Below are 12,603 nucleotides of genomic sequence, written 5' to 3'. Positions count from 1 at the left end.
GTAAAACTCAGAAGACCAAGCTTCTCTATCTAAGATGTCAAGCAAGAGGACTTAGTTTCCCATCATCCATCTGCACAGGAAATAACATCACAACACTCTGCACTCCTCCCCATCCCAGGATCTATTTAATGGCAGCTGCGATAGATGCGCAGCAGGTGTGCTTCTGGCGTGCCAAAGGTGCACCAAAGGCAAGTCCGTCTGCGCCTACATCACTCAACAGGACCACCTTCACAAGCCAGGTGGAGGACTCGCTATTATCTACAAGGACTTCATCAAATGCACAACATCTACAGAGAACACCACCCCATGGGACACCTATACTTTAAGCTGCAAATCTCCAAAAACTTCACCGTGATCAGACCTCTCACCTACTGACCCCCTTCCCCAACCATGAGCACGTTTAGCAACCTCATCACCAACTTCTTCACTCCACTCAGCATAGATTCTAGAACCTAAACTCTCCTCAGTGGCCTACCTCAGCTTCACCTGGAAGGCCAAAACAACCCCTGCTCAACTTCACTTCTTCAAAGCTTGAGTGACATCGGACTCAACAAGCTCATCCCAGAACCAACAAACACCCCAGGAATACACACTGGACCCCATCTTTATCACAAGCAACAGCATCAAATACAATTCCAAGACACCGCTCATATGGACCGACCACTCAGTCATCCACTTAAAAATCAACACGTCTCAAGCAACACCCCTCCCAGGTTCAGCATTCCAAGCTGCCTGACACCCATCAAACCCAACAAGTATAGTAGATCAGACAAGCAGGCCAGATGGTACACAGACAACCTCAGAAACACCAAACAGCACTGTAAACAGCTAGAAAGGAAATGGAGAGCTAGGCACAAAGCCACAGACAGAACTCCTTACAAGGATGCACTCAGACGCTATCACCAGCAAATAAGAGACACCAAGAAAACAGCACTAGTGGATTTCACCTTTCCCTCAGCCACCATCAGCAACAACGCTGCCTTCCAGCAACTTTGTGACAACCTATCCAACTTCTTCCACAGCAGAATCGCATACATCTACTGCAACTTCGCACACCAACCCAACCCCAGGGAACTCCCTGATAACCTACTGTAGGAAGTTGGCTCTGTATGTGCTATTTCAAAGTAAGGAATAACATGCACAGAGTCCAAGGGTTCCCCTTAGAGGTAAGATAGTGGCAAAAAGGGATAATACTAATGCTCTATTTTGTGGTAGTGTGGTCGAGCTGTAGGCTTATCCAAGGAGTAGTGTTAAGCATTTGTTGTACATACACATAGGCAATAAATGAGGTACACACACTCAGAGACAAATCCAGCCAATAGGTTTTGTTATAGAAAAATATCTTTTCTTAGTTTATTTTAAGAACCACAGGTTCAAATTCTACATGTAATATCTCATTCGAAAGGTATTGCAGGTAAGTACTTTAGGAACTTCAAATCATCAAAATTGCATGTATACTTTTCAAGTTATTCACAAATAGCTGTTTTAAAAGTGGACACTTAGTACAATTTTCACAGTTCCTAGGGGAGGTAAGTATTAGTTAGGTTAACCAGGTAAGTAAGTCACTTACAGGGCTTAGTTCTTGGTCCAAGGTAGCCCACCGTTGGGGGTTCAGAGCAACCCCAAAGTCACCACACCAGCAGCTCAGGGCCGGTCAGGTGCAGAGTTCAAAGTGGTGCCCAAAACACATAGGCTAGAATGGAGAGAAGGGGGTGCCCCGGTTCCGGTCTGCTTGCAGGTAAGTACCCGCGTCTTCGGAGGGCAGACCAGTGGGGTTTTGTAGGGCACCGGGGGGGACACAAGCCCACACAGAAATTTCACCCTCAGCAGCGCGGGGGCGGCCGGGTGCAGTGTAGAAACAAGCGTCGGGTTCGTAATGGAAGTCAATGAGAGATCAAGGGATCTCTTCAGCGCTGCAGGCAGGCAAGGGGGGGCTTCCTCGGGGAAACCTCCACTTGGGCAAGGGAGAGGGACTCCTGGGGGTCACTTCTGCAGTGAAAGTCCGGTCCTTCAGGTCCTGGGGGCTGCGGGTGCAGGGTCTCTCCCAGGCGTCGGGACTTTAGGTTCAAAGAGTCGCGGTCAGGGGAAGCCTCGGGATTCCCTCTGCAGGCGGCGCTGTGGGGGCTCAGGGGGGACAGGTTTTTGTACTCACAGTCTTAGAGTAGTCCTGGGGTCCCTCCTGAGGTGTTGGATCGCCACCAGCCGAGTCGGGGTCGCCGGGTGCAGTGTTGCAAGTCTCACGCTTCTTGCGGGGAACTTGCAGGGTTCTTTGGAGCTGCTGGAAACAAAGTTGCAGCTTTTCTTGGAGCAGGTCCGCTGTCCTCGGGAGTTTCTTGTCTTTTCGAAGCAGGGGCAGTCCTCAGAGGATGTCGAGGTCGCTGGTCCCTTTGGAAGGCGTCGCTGGAGCAGGATCTTTGGAAGGCAGGAGACAGGCCGGTGAGTTTCTGGAGCCAAGGCAGTTGTCGTCTTCTGGTCTTCCGCTGCAGGGGTTTTCAGCTAGGCAGTCCTTCTTCTTGTAGTTGCAGGAATCTAATTTTCTAGGGTTCAGGGTAGCCCTTAAATACTAAATTTAAGGGCGTGTTTAGGTCTGGGGGGTTAGTAGCCAATGGCTACTAGCCCTGAGGGTGGGTACACCCTCTTTGTGCCTCCTCCCAAGGGGAGGGGGTCACAATCCTAACCCTATTGGGGGAATCCTCCATCTGCAAGATGGAGGATTTCTAAAAGTTAGAGTCACTTCAGCTCAGGACACCTTAGGGGCTGTCCTGACTGGCCAGTGACTCCTCCTTGTTGCTTTCTTTGTTCCCTCCAGCCTTGCCGCCAAAAGTGGGGGCCGTGGCCGGAGGGGGCGGGCAACTCCACTAAGCTGGAGTGCCCTGCTGGGCTGTGACAAAGGGGTGAGCCTTTGAGGCTCACCGCCAGGTGTCACAGCTCCTGCCTGGGGGAGGTGTTAGCATCTCCACCCAGTGCAGGCTTTGTTACTGGCCTCAGAGTGACAAAGGCACTCTCCCCATGGGGCCAGCAACATGTCTCTAGTGTGGCAGGCTGCTGGAACCAGTCAGCCTACACAGCTAGTTGGTTAAGTTTCAGGGGGCACCTCTAAGGTGCCCTCTGTGGTGTATTTTACACTAAAATGTACACTGGCATCAGTGTGCATTTATTGTGCTGAGAAGTTTGATACCAAACTTCCCAGTTTTCAGTGTAGCCATTATGGTGCTGTGGAGTTCGTGTAAAACAGACTCCCAGACCATATACTCTTATGGCTACCCTGCACTTACAATGTCTAAGGTTTTGTTTAGACACTGTAGGGGCACAGTGCTCATGCACTGGTACCCTCACCTATGGTATAGTGCACCCTGCCTTAGGGCTGTAAGGCCTGCTAGAGGGGTGTCTTACCTATACTGCATAGGCAGTGAGAGGCTGGCATGGCACCCGGAGGGGAGTGCCATGTCGACTTACTCATTTTGTTCTCACTAGCACACACAGGCTTGTAAGCAGTGTGTCTGGGCTGAGTGAGGGGTCTCTAGGGTGGCATAAGACATGCTGCAGCCCTTAGAGACCTTCCTTGGCATCAGGGCCCTTGGTACTAGAAGTACCAGTTACAAGGGACTTATCTGAATGCCAGGGTGTGCCAATTGTGGATACAATGGTACATTTTAGGTGAAGGAACACTGGTGCTGGGGCCTGGTTAGCAGGGTCCCAGCACACTTCTCAGTCAAGTCAGCATCAGTATCAGGCAAAAAGTGGGGGGTAACTGCAACAGGGAGCCATTTCTTTACACAAGCCCCCCCCAGCCCACAGGCCAGGAGACTCAGCCCAAGCTGGGAGAGTCTTCCTAGTCTGTCAGGCGAGGAAGAGTAGGAGAAATAGGCTGGTTAGTTGCAGGGCCTACTCTGCCTTACATCCTTCTGTTCAGGTCATTCCCTTTGGGGAACTGACCCACTTCCACAGTGATAGGACCTAGTCTGAATTGCCTCTTGTCTGCTTCTTCAATGTCTCCACCCATTCTTTTTATTTTGGGTTTAGAGGTATCCACCTCTGCTAATCTTATCTTAGCCAGGGTCATCCCTAGCTTACCCAAAGAGGTTACCCAGAGCTGGAGTAACCCCACCATGACCAACAGGGTCAGGGGGCCTAACTTGCTATTTGGCATGGGGTCTGACCACCATGCCAAGGATAGTGCAGCCACAAAGGCTAACACCCAGCAGAGGCCACTGACAGCTGTCAGTGCCCAGAACCACACCTTTAGCTCTTCACCTAAAAGGGAAGGGGCTAAGTTACAGGCTTCTTTGGGTTCAGGTTGCCTGTCTGCTGTATTGGAGTGGGGGGTTACCACATCTTGTAGTAAACACCCTTCTTCCACTCTTTCTTCTGTTAGCTGAGGAGCCACCCACTTAGGTTTAACAGTTGCCTGACTAGCCAGGACTTCTTGTGGGTCAGGTTGGACTTTATCAGGGCCATTTTTGGAGTTCTCCCCTACTGGAGCAGAATCTCCTTGGCTTGCTGTAACCTTGGCTAAAGGTTGTCCACCCTTCCTACTCTGTTTTCTTTTCTTCTTCTTCTGGGGCCTGCTTGCATTTACTGCAGAGGCAGGACTTCCAGAATCCTTGGGAGAGGACTGGCACTGGACCAGTTCCTCTCTTGAGCTCTGACTAACCTCTGGGTAGTCATTTCCAAGGAGACAATCAAGGGGGAGGTCTGTACTGACTACTACCCTTCTCCAGCTAAGAGTGCCACCCACTTCTATGGGCACTAAAGCCACAGGCCTCTTAGTGACCCTGTCTAGGCTAACTCTTACCCTGGCAGTCTCACCTGGGATGTACTGGTTTGAGAGCACCAGCCTGTCATGCACAATAGTGTGACTGGCACAAGTGTCTCTCAGGGCAGTGGTTGGGATTCCATTCACCAGTAGGTGGTGGAAGTGTCTGCTTCCCTCTGGAATCTCCAACTCACCTGTTGGGCCCTGTTTCCAGTTGAAGGCTAGGAAGACCTCCTCATCTGAGGAGTCATCTCCCATGGCTACACTGGTTACCCCAGGAATTTTGTTCTGGGGTTTGTTTTTGGGACAAGAAGTGTCCTTGGTGTGGTGCCCAGACTGTTTACAGTTGTGGCACCATGCCTTAGTGGCATCCCAGTTCTTACCCTGGTACCCACCTTTGTTTTGGGTTGTGTCCTGGGGCCCACCCACCTGTTCTGGTTTTTGGGGGCCTACAGAGGACTCTTTTTCTTGGTTTCTAGTGTTACCTACTTTCTCCTGGGGAGTTTTTGTAACCCCTTTCTTTTGGTCACCCCCAGTGGAAGTTTTGGTTACCCTAGTCTTGACCCAGTGGTCTGCCTTCTTTCCCAATTCTTGGGGAGAAATTGGACCTAGGTCTACCAGATACTGATGCAACTTTTCATTGAAGCAGTTACTTAAAATGTGTTCTTTCATAAACAAATTATAAAGCCCAACATAGTCACACACTTCATTTCCAGTTAACCAACCATCTAGTGTTTTTACTGAGTAGTCTACAAAATCAACCCAGGTCTGGCTCGAGGATTTTTGAGCCCCCCTGAACCTAATTCTATACTCCTCAGTGGAGAATCCAAAGCCCTCAATCAGGGTACCCTTCATGAGGTCATAAGATTCGGCATCTTTTCCAGAGAGTGTGAGGAGTCTATCCCTACACTTTCCAGTGAACATTTCCCAAAGGAGAGCACCCCAGTGAGATCTGTTCACTTTTCTGGTTACACAAGCCCTCTCAAAAGCTGTGAACCATTTGGTGATGTCATCACCATCTTCATATTTTGTTACAATCCCTTTGGGGATTTTTAGGATGTCAGGAGAATCTCTGACCCTATTTAAGTTGCTGCCACCATTGATGGGACCTAGGCCCATCTCTTTTCTTTCCCTTTCTATGGCTAGGAGCTGCTTTTCCAAAGCCAATCTTTTGACCATCCTGGCTAACAGGGGGTCATCCTCACTGAGAGCATCCTCAGTGATTTCAGAAATGCTGGACCCTCCTGTGAGGGAAGCAACATTTCTGACTATCATTTTTGGAGACAGGGCTTGAGAGGCCCTGGTCTCCCTATTTAGGACTGGAAGGGGGGAATTGCCCTCCAAGTCACTAATTTCTTCCTCTGTGAAGTCATCCTCAGAGGGGTTGGCTTTTTCAAACTCTGCCAACAGCTCCTGGAGCTGAATTTTGGTAGGTCTGGAGCCAATGGTTATTTTCTTTATATTACAGAGAGACCTTAGCTCCCTCATCTTAAGATGGAGGTAAGGTGTGGTGTCGAGTTCCACCACATTCATCTCTGTATCAGACATTATTTTGCTAAAAGTTGGAAGACTTTTTAAAGAATCTAAAACTGTTTCTAGAATCTAATTTCAAACCTTTAACAAACTTTTAAACTCTAAAAGACAATGCTAAACAGGGACTTAACACACAAGGCCCTAGCAGGACTTTTAAGAATTTAGAAAAATTTCAAATTGCAAAAATGAATTTCTAATGACAATTTTGGAATTTGTCGTGTGATCAGGTATTGGCTGAGTAGTCCAGCAAATGCAAAGTCTTGTACCCCACCGCTGATCCACCAATGTAGGAAGTTGGCTCTGTATGTGCTATTTCAAAGTAAGGAATAGCATGCACAGAGTCCAAGGGTTCCCCTTAGAGGTAAGATAGTGGCAAAAAGAGATAATACTAATGCTCTATTTTGTGGTAGTGTGGTCGAGCTGTAGGCTTATCCAAGGAATAGTGTTAAGCATTTGTTGTACATACACATAGGCAATAAATGAGGTACACACACTCAGAGACAAATCCAGCCAATAGGTTTTGTTATAGAAAAATATCTTTTCTTAGTTTATTTTAAGAACCACAGGTTCAAATTCTACATGTAATATCTCATTCGAAAGGTATTGCAGGTAAGTACTTTAGGAACTTCAAATCATCAAAATTGCATGTATACTTTTCAAGTTATTCACAAATAGCTGTTTTAAAAGTGGACACAGTGCAATTTTCACAGTTCCTAGGGGAGGTAAGTATTAGTTAGGTTAACCAGGTAAGTAAGTCACTTACAGGGCTTAGTTCTTGGTCCAAGGTAGCCCACCGTTGGGGGTTCAGAGCAACCCCAAAGTCACCACACCAGCAGCTCAGGGCCGGTCAGGTGCAGAGTTCAAAGTGGTGCCCAAAACACATAGGCTAGAATGGAGAGAAGGGGGTGCCCCGGTTCCGGTCTGCTTGCAGGTAAGTACCCGCGTCTTCGGAGGGCAGACCAGTGGGGTTTTGTAGGGCACCGGGGGGGACACAAGCCCACACAGAAATTTCACCCTCAGCAGCGCGGGGGCGGCCGGGTGCAGTGTAGAAACAAGCGTCGGGTTCGTAATGGAAGTCAATGAGAGATCAAGGGATCTCTTCAGCGCTGCAGGCAGGCAAGGGGGGGCTTCCTCGGGGAAACCTCCACTTGGGCAAGGGAGAGGGACTCCTGGGGGTCACTTCTGCAGTGAAAGTCCGGTCCTTCAGGTCCTGGGGGCTGCGGGTGCAGGGTCTCTCCCAGGCGTCGGGACTTTAGGTTCAAAGAGTCGCGGTCAGGGGAAGCCTCGGGATTCCCTCTGCAGGCGGCGCTGTGGGGGCTCAGGGGGGACAGGTTTTTGTACTCACAGTCTTAGAGTAGTCCTGGGGTCCCTCCTGAGGTGTTGGATCGCCACCAGCCGAGTCGGGGTCGCCGGGTGCAGTGTTGCAAGTCTCACGCTTCTTGCGGGGAACTTGCAGGGTTCTTTGGAGCTGCTGGAAACAAAGTTGCAGCTTTTCTTGGAGCAGGTCCGCTGTCCTCGGGAGTTTCTTGTCTTTTCGAAGCAGGGGCAGTCCTCAGAGGATGTCGAGGTCGCTGGTCCCTTTGGAAGGCGTCGCTGGAGCAGGATCTTTGGAAGGCAGGAGACAGGCCGGTGAGTTTCTGGAGCCAAGGCAGTTGTCGTCTTCTGGTCTTCCGCTGCAGGGGTTTTCAGCTAGGCAGTCCTTCTTCTTGTAGTTGCAGGAATCTAATTTTCTAGGGTTCAGGGTAGCCCTTAAATACTAAATTTAAGGGCGTGTTTAGGTCTGGGGGGTTAGTAGCCAATGGCTACTAGCCCTGAGGGTGGGTACACCCTCTTTGTGCCTCCTCCCAAGGGGAGGGGGTCACAATCCTAACCCTATTGGGGGAATCCTCCATCTGCAAGATGGAGGATTTCTAAAAGTTAGAGTCACTTCAGCTCAGGACACCTTAGGGGCTGTCCTGACTGGCCAGTGACTCCTCCTTGTTGCTTTCTTTGTTCCCTCCAGCCTTGCCGCCAAAAGTGGGGGCCGTGGCCGGAGGGGGCGGGCAACTCCACTAAGCTGGAGTGCCCTGCTGGGCTGTGACAAAGGGGTGAGCCTTTGAGGCTCACCGCCAGGTGTCACAGCTCCTGCCTGGGGGAGGTGTTAGCATCTCCACCCAGTGCAGGCTTTGTTACTGGCCTCAGAGTGACAAAGGCACTCTCCCCATGAGGCCAGCAACATGTCTCTAGTGTGGCAGGCTGCTGGAACCAGTCAGCCTACACAGCTAGTTGGTTAAGTTTCAGGGGGCACCTCTAAGGTGCCCTCTGTGGTGTATTTTACACTAAAATGTACACTGGCATCAGTGTGCATTTATTGTGCTGAGAAGTTTGATACCAAACTTCCCAGTTTTCAGTGTAGCCATTATGGTGCTGTGGAGTTCGTGTAAAACAGACTCCCAGACCATATACTCTTATGGCTACCCTGCACTTACAATGTCTAAGGTTTTGTTTAGACACTGTAGGGGCACAGTGCTCATGCACTGGTACCCTCACCTATGGTATAGTGCACCCTGCCTTAGGGCTGTAAGGCCTGCTAGAGGGGTGTCTTACCTATACTGCATAGGCAGTGAGAGGCTGGCATGGCACCCGGAGGGGAGTGCCATGTCGACTTACTCATTTTGTTCTCACTAGCACACACAGGCTTGTAAGCAGTGTGTCTGGGCTGAGTGAGGGGTCTCTAGGGTGGCATAAGACATGCTGCAGCCCTTAGAGACCTTCCTTGGCATCAGGGCCCTTGGTACTAGAAGTACCAGTTACAAGGGACTTATCTGAATGCCAGGGTGTGCCAATTGTGGATACAATGGTACATTTTAGGTGAAGGAACACTGGTGCTGGGGCCTGGTTAGCAGGGTCCCAGCACACTTCTCAGTCAAGTCAGCATCAGTATCAGGCAAAAAGTGGGGGGTAACTGCAACAGGGAGCCATTTCTTTACACCTACCCACCACCAACCAAGATGGTCACCTGAACGAATGGATAATCCTTTCTAGAAATGACACAGCAGCAGTCATATGGACCATCCACTCAAGGGCCCCAAAGGAGCCATGCCTTCACCACATCTACAACCTGGGAATATCACCAATCAGCACCACCCTGACTCTCATCAGCAACACCTTCATCACATTTGCCACTGTCTCTGATGAATGGAAACTTGCAAATCAGTGCCCTCCTCAAAAAGCCCAGAGCTGACCTAAATTAACTCCCTCCTTCCTTATCTAGCCAAAGTGATTGAGAAGGCAAGCAACTCACAACCCATCTTGAACTCCACCTTCTGCTAGACAACACTCAATCAAGATTCACAAAGAACCACAGCACCAAAACAGCACTCAGCATGGCCACCGATGAAATGTCATCCTGGGCAGAGGAGAAACAGCGTCCCTCGTCCTCCTGGACCTCTATATGGCCTTTAACACTGCCTCCCATAACACCCTCATCAGAAGGCTTCATGAGACTGGCATACAAGGGTCCACCCTCAAATGGATCTGTTTCCTTCATCACAGGAAGAACCCAAAGGGTGAGGCTGCCACCCTTCACATTACAGTCATCTCCAACACCAATGACGCCCAACTCATACTTTCCCTGAAGAACAAAACAGCCACACAGCCAGAACCAACTTCACCAACTGCATGATCATAGTAGCAGGCTGGATGCAAATTAACTGCCTGCAGCTCAACTCTGACAAGACAGAAGTACTGATCTTTGGCAACAAGATCTCTCCATGGGATTCCACCTGCCAGCCGTTAGAGCTAGGACCAACACACACACCCATAAACCACGCGAGAAATGTAGGGTACATCCTGGACGACAAGCTCACTATGGCAGCTCAAGTCAATGTAGTGTGACCTCCTACTTCCACATCCTACGCATGCTGCGAAAAATCTTCAAATGGTTGCCTCAGAGCACCAGACGGATATTCAAGCAAGCATTCATCACAGGCAGGCTGGACTACAGCAACACTCTCTATGCTGAAATATCCACAGAACTCCTACATGGACTCCACACCATCCAGAACACTGCTGCAAGACTCAGACGTGATGTCCCACGCCGCACCCAAATCAGACCTCACCTCAGAAAGCTTCACTGGCTCCCTATTCACAAGCACAGCTAATTCAAATGTCTCATACCCACATACAAAGCCATACACAACACAGGATCAGAATACCTGAGCATCTGCATACACTTTCACCAACCCACGAGACACCTACCCCTACCTCGCTCTCCCTCATTCCCCGCATCTGCAAAATCAAAACTGGAGGTCGCTCATTTTTTTACATCGCACCCAGGAAGGATATCTTTCTATATATCAGAGTCTCCTCCTCGCTTCTTGAGGTCCGCAAGAAGCTGAAGACTTGCCTCTTCATATAAGCACCTTGGGGACCACAAAACTACACACATGCCCAAGTACCTAGATACAGTCTTGGATGATTATTGTGCAATACAAATCAATATCACATAAGATCTATACTCCCTCGACCTGGAACAGCATCCCTGTCATTATCAGATGTGCCCCGACCCTCCTCCAATTCAGAAACAAACTGAAGATTTAATTCTTCAGAGAACACCACATCTCAAAACTGTGGGTACATCTACCCACTAGAACAGATCCTCATAATAAGCAAACCTGATTCTGTCCCTGGCCTCCATCAACATACAGGAAAATAGGTTTGCACAGAATAAGCCCTCAAATAAGATGTTAAGGATGTTACTTGATTTTACGTTTTGGTGTTTGGTAGACCTCACACCTGGTCAATCAAAATGTACCACAATTCCCCAGATGTTGATTTCACAACTCAGTAAACTAATCAAGCACTGACATTCGGCCTGGATATATCATGACAGAGCTGGAAACCAAACAGAATACAGTTATCCCTATCTCTAGGACTGGAGACTCCATCATAAATCTTGATCATATAATCTTTTTTATTCTAAATTTTCATAAATCAAATATTTCAACATGTTTTCATGAACATTTAAAATACATGGGATCAACAGTTTCCACGTATGTCAAATCAGAGTTGTAATATGTTCCGTGAGAACAGTTGCAAGCCTTCTGCTAAATAAATCCTGGAACAGAATCACACATCAGAGCTTCAAAAAATCTTGAGACAACCCCTAAACTTGTATACTTTAGAAAGACACAACCCTAACACTTAATAGTAACCAGCAGAAGACAAATGTAAACAAATCTGGGTTTTCAGCTGGCATCTTAAATAGAGTAGATTTGTTTCTGCCCACAAACTCAAATGGAGAGAGTTCCGCAAATTGGCTGCTGTTCTACATAGAGCATGGTTTGAAATAAAACATGGTCTCCGGTCATCGCCGTGGCATGCAAGAATTGGTTGGCAGATCTGAAGGAGTTTGATGGTTGATAGAAGTTAACATGATTGACCAGAAAGAAGGTTGGAGGGCTTTAAGGACAATTGTTAGAACTCTTGAAGTTACCCAGGATCAAAAGGGGAGTCAGTGTAGGGATTGCAGTATTGGGGACATATGTGACGTTCTGCCAGTTTTTAAAAGTACTCATACCACAACATTCTGAACAAGTTTTAGTTGAAGTCATAGTTTTTTGTCTGGAGATTTAAGGTTTATTGAATGAGCATAGTCAAGTAGAGACTGAATGATAACATTCAAAGCTGCCATATGCATAGAGTGATCAGGAAAGTGAATAATGCTTTTTAGAATGCCAGGGTGGGTACAACAGGCATAGGTCACATTTATGGGTTGGCCTTCCAGCAACAGGGTTCTGTACAAAAGAACTCCTACGTTTCGTAACACTGTTATATCTAGCCAGTAGCTTGTGTCCCATTCCGCTACTGGTGATCTCGGTTTTGGTTGGGTTCATCTTCAGCAAGTTATTGACCATCCATCACCTGACGATGCTGAGAACCTCTGTTAAAGGTCTCATCTTTTGAGTTAGAGATTTCTGAACGTTGATAGTTGAAAGATAAGCTGAGTATCATCAACATACATGTAAACACTCCATGATAGGGCAATCCGGCAAGGCACCAAATGGTAAACAGGAGCTGCAAGGCAAGTGACTTTTACAGATCCCTGCAGACTATGTTGTGTACCTTCAAAGGCAACGAAGAAGAGTGTCTCTTAAGGTTCTCACTGAAATGAAAGCTTTTAAGTATGTAGTTTTCACATACTTCCAGCAAAATAAGTTTTGGGTCTGTCAACCTTGCAGCTAGTTGTCCTGGTGATTTAGTCCAATATATCCATCAAGTATCTTTGGGGGTGTGCACACAACTAAACGGTGTGAAGGTGCCTCTTTTTTTCT

General features: G+C 48.3%; 1 protein-coding gene across 2 annotated transcripts in view; it reads left to right on the top strand.

The window, feature by feature from the left end:
• IL11RA (interleukin 11 receptor subunit alpha) overlaps nucleotides 1-12,603 on the top strand; it is a 357,237-nt gene that overhangs the window by 267,861 nt on the left and 76,773 nt on the right. The window lies entirely within an intron of this gene.

The sequence above is a fragment of the Pleurodeles waltl genome, chromosome 1_1 (genome assembly GCF_031143425.1).
Source record: "Pleurodeles waltl isolate 20211129_DDA chromosome 1_1, aPleWal1.hap1.20221129, whole genome shotgun sequence".
Taxonomy (NCBI): domain Eukaryota; kingdom Metazoa; phylum Chordata; class Amphibia; order Caudata; family Salamandridae; genus Pleurodeles; species Pleurodeles waltl.
Note: the sequence above shows the minus strand (reverse complement) of the source record. Positions and strands in the feature narration are given on the sequence as shown.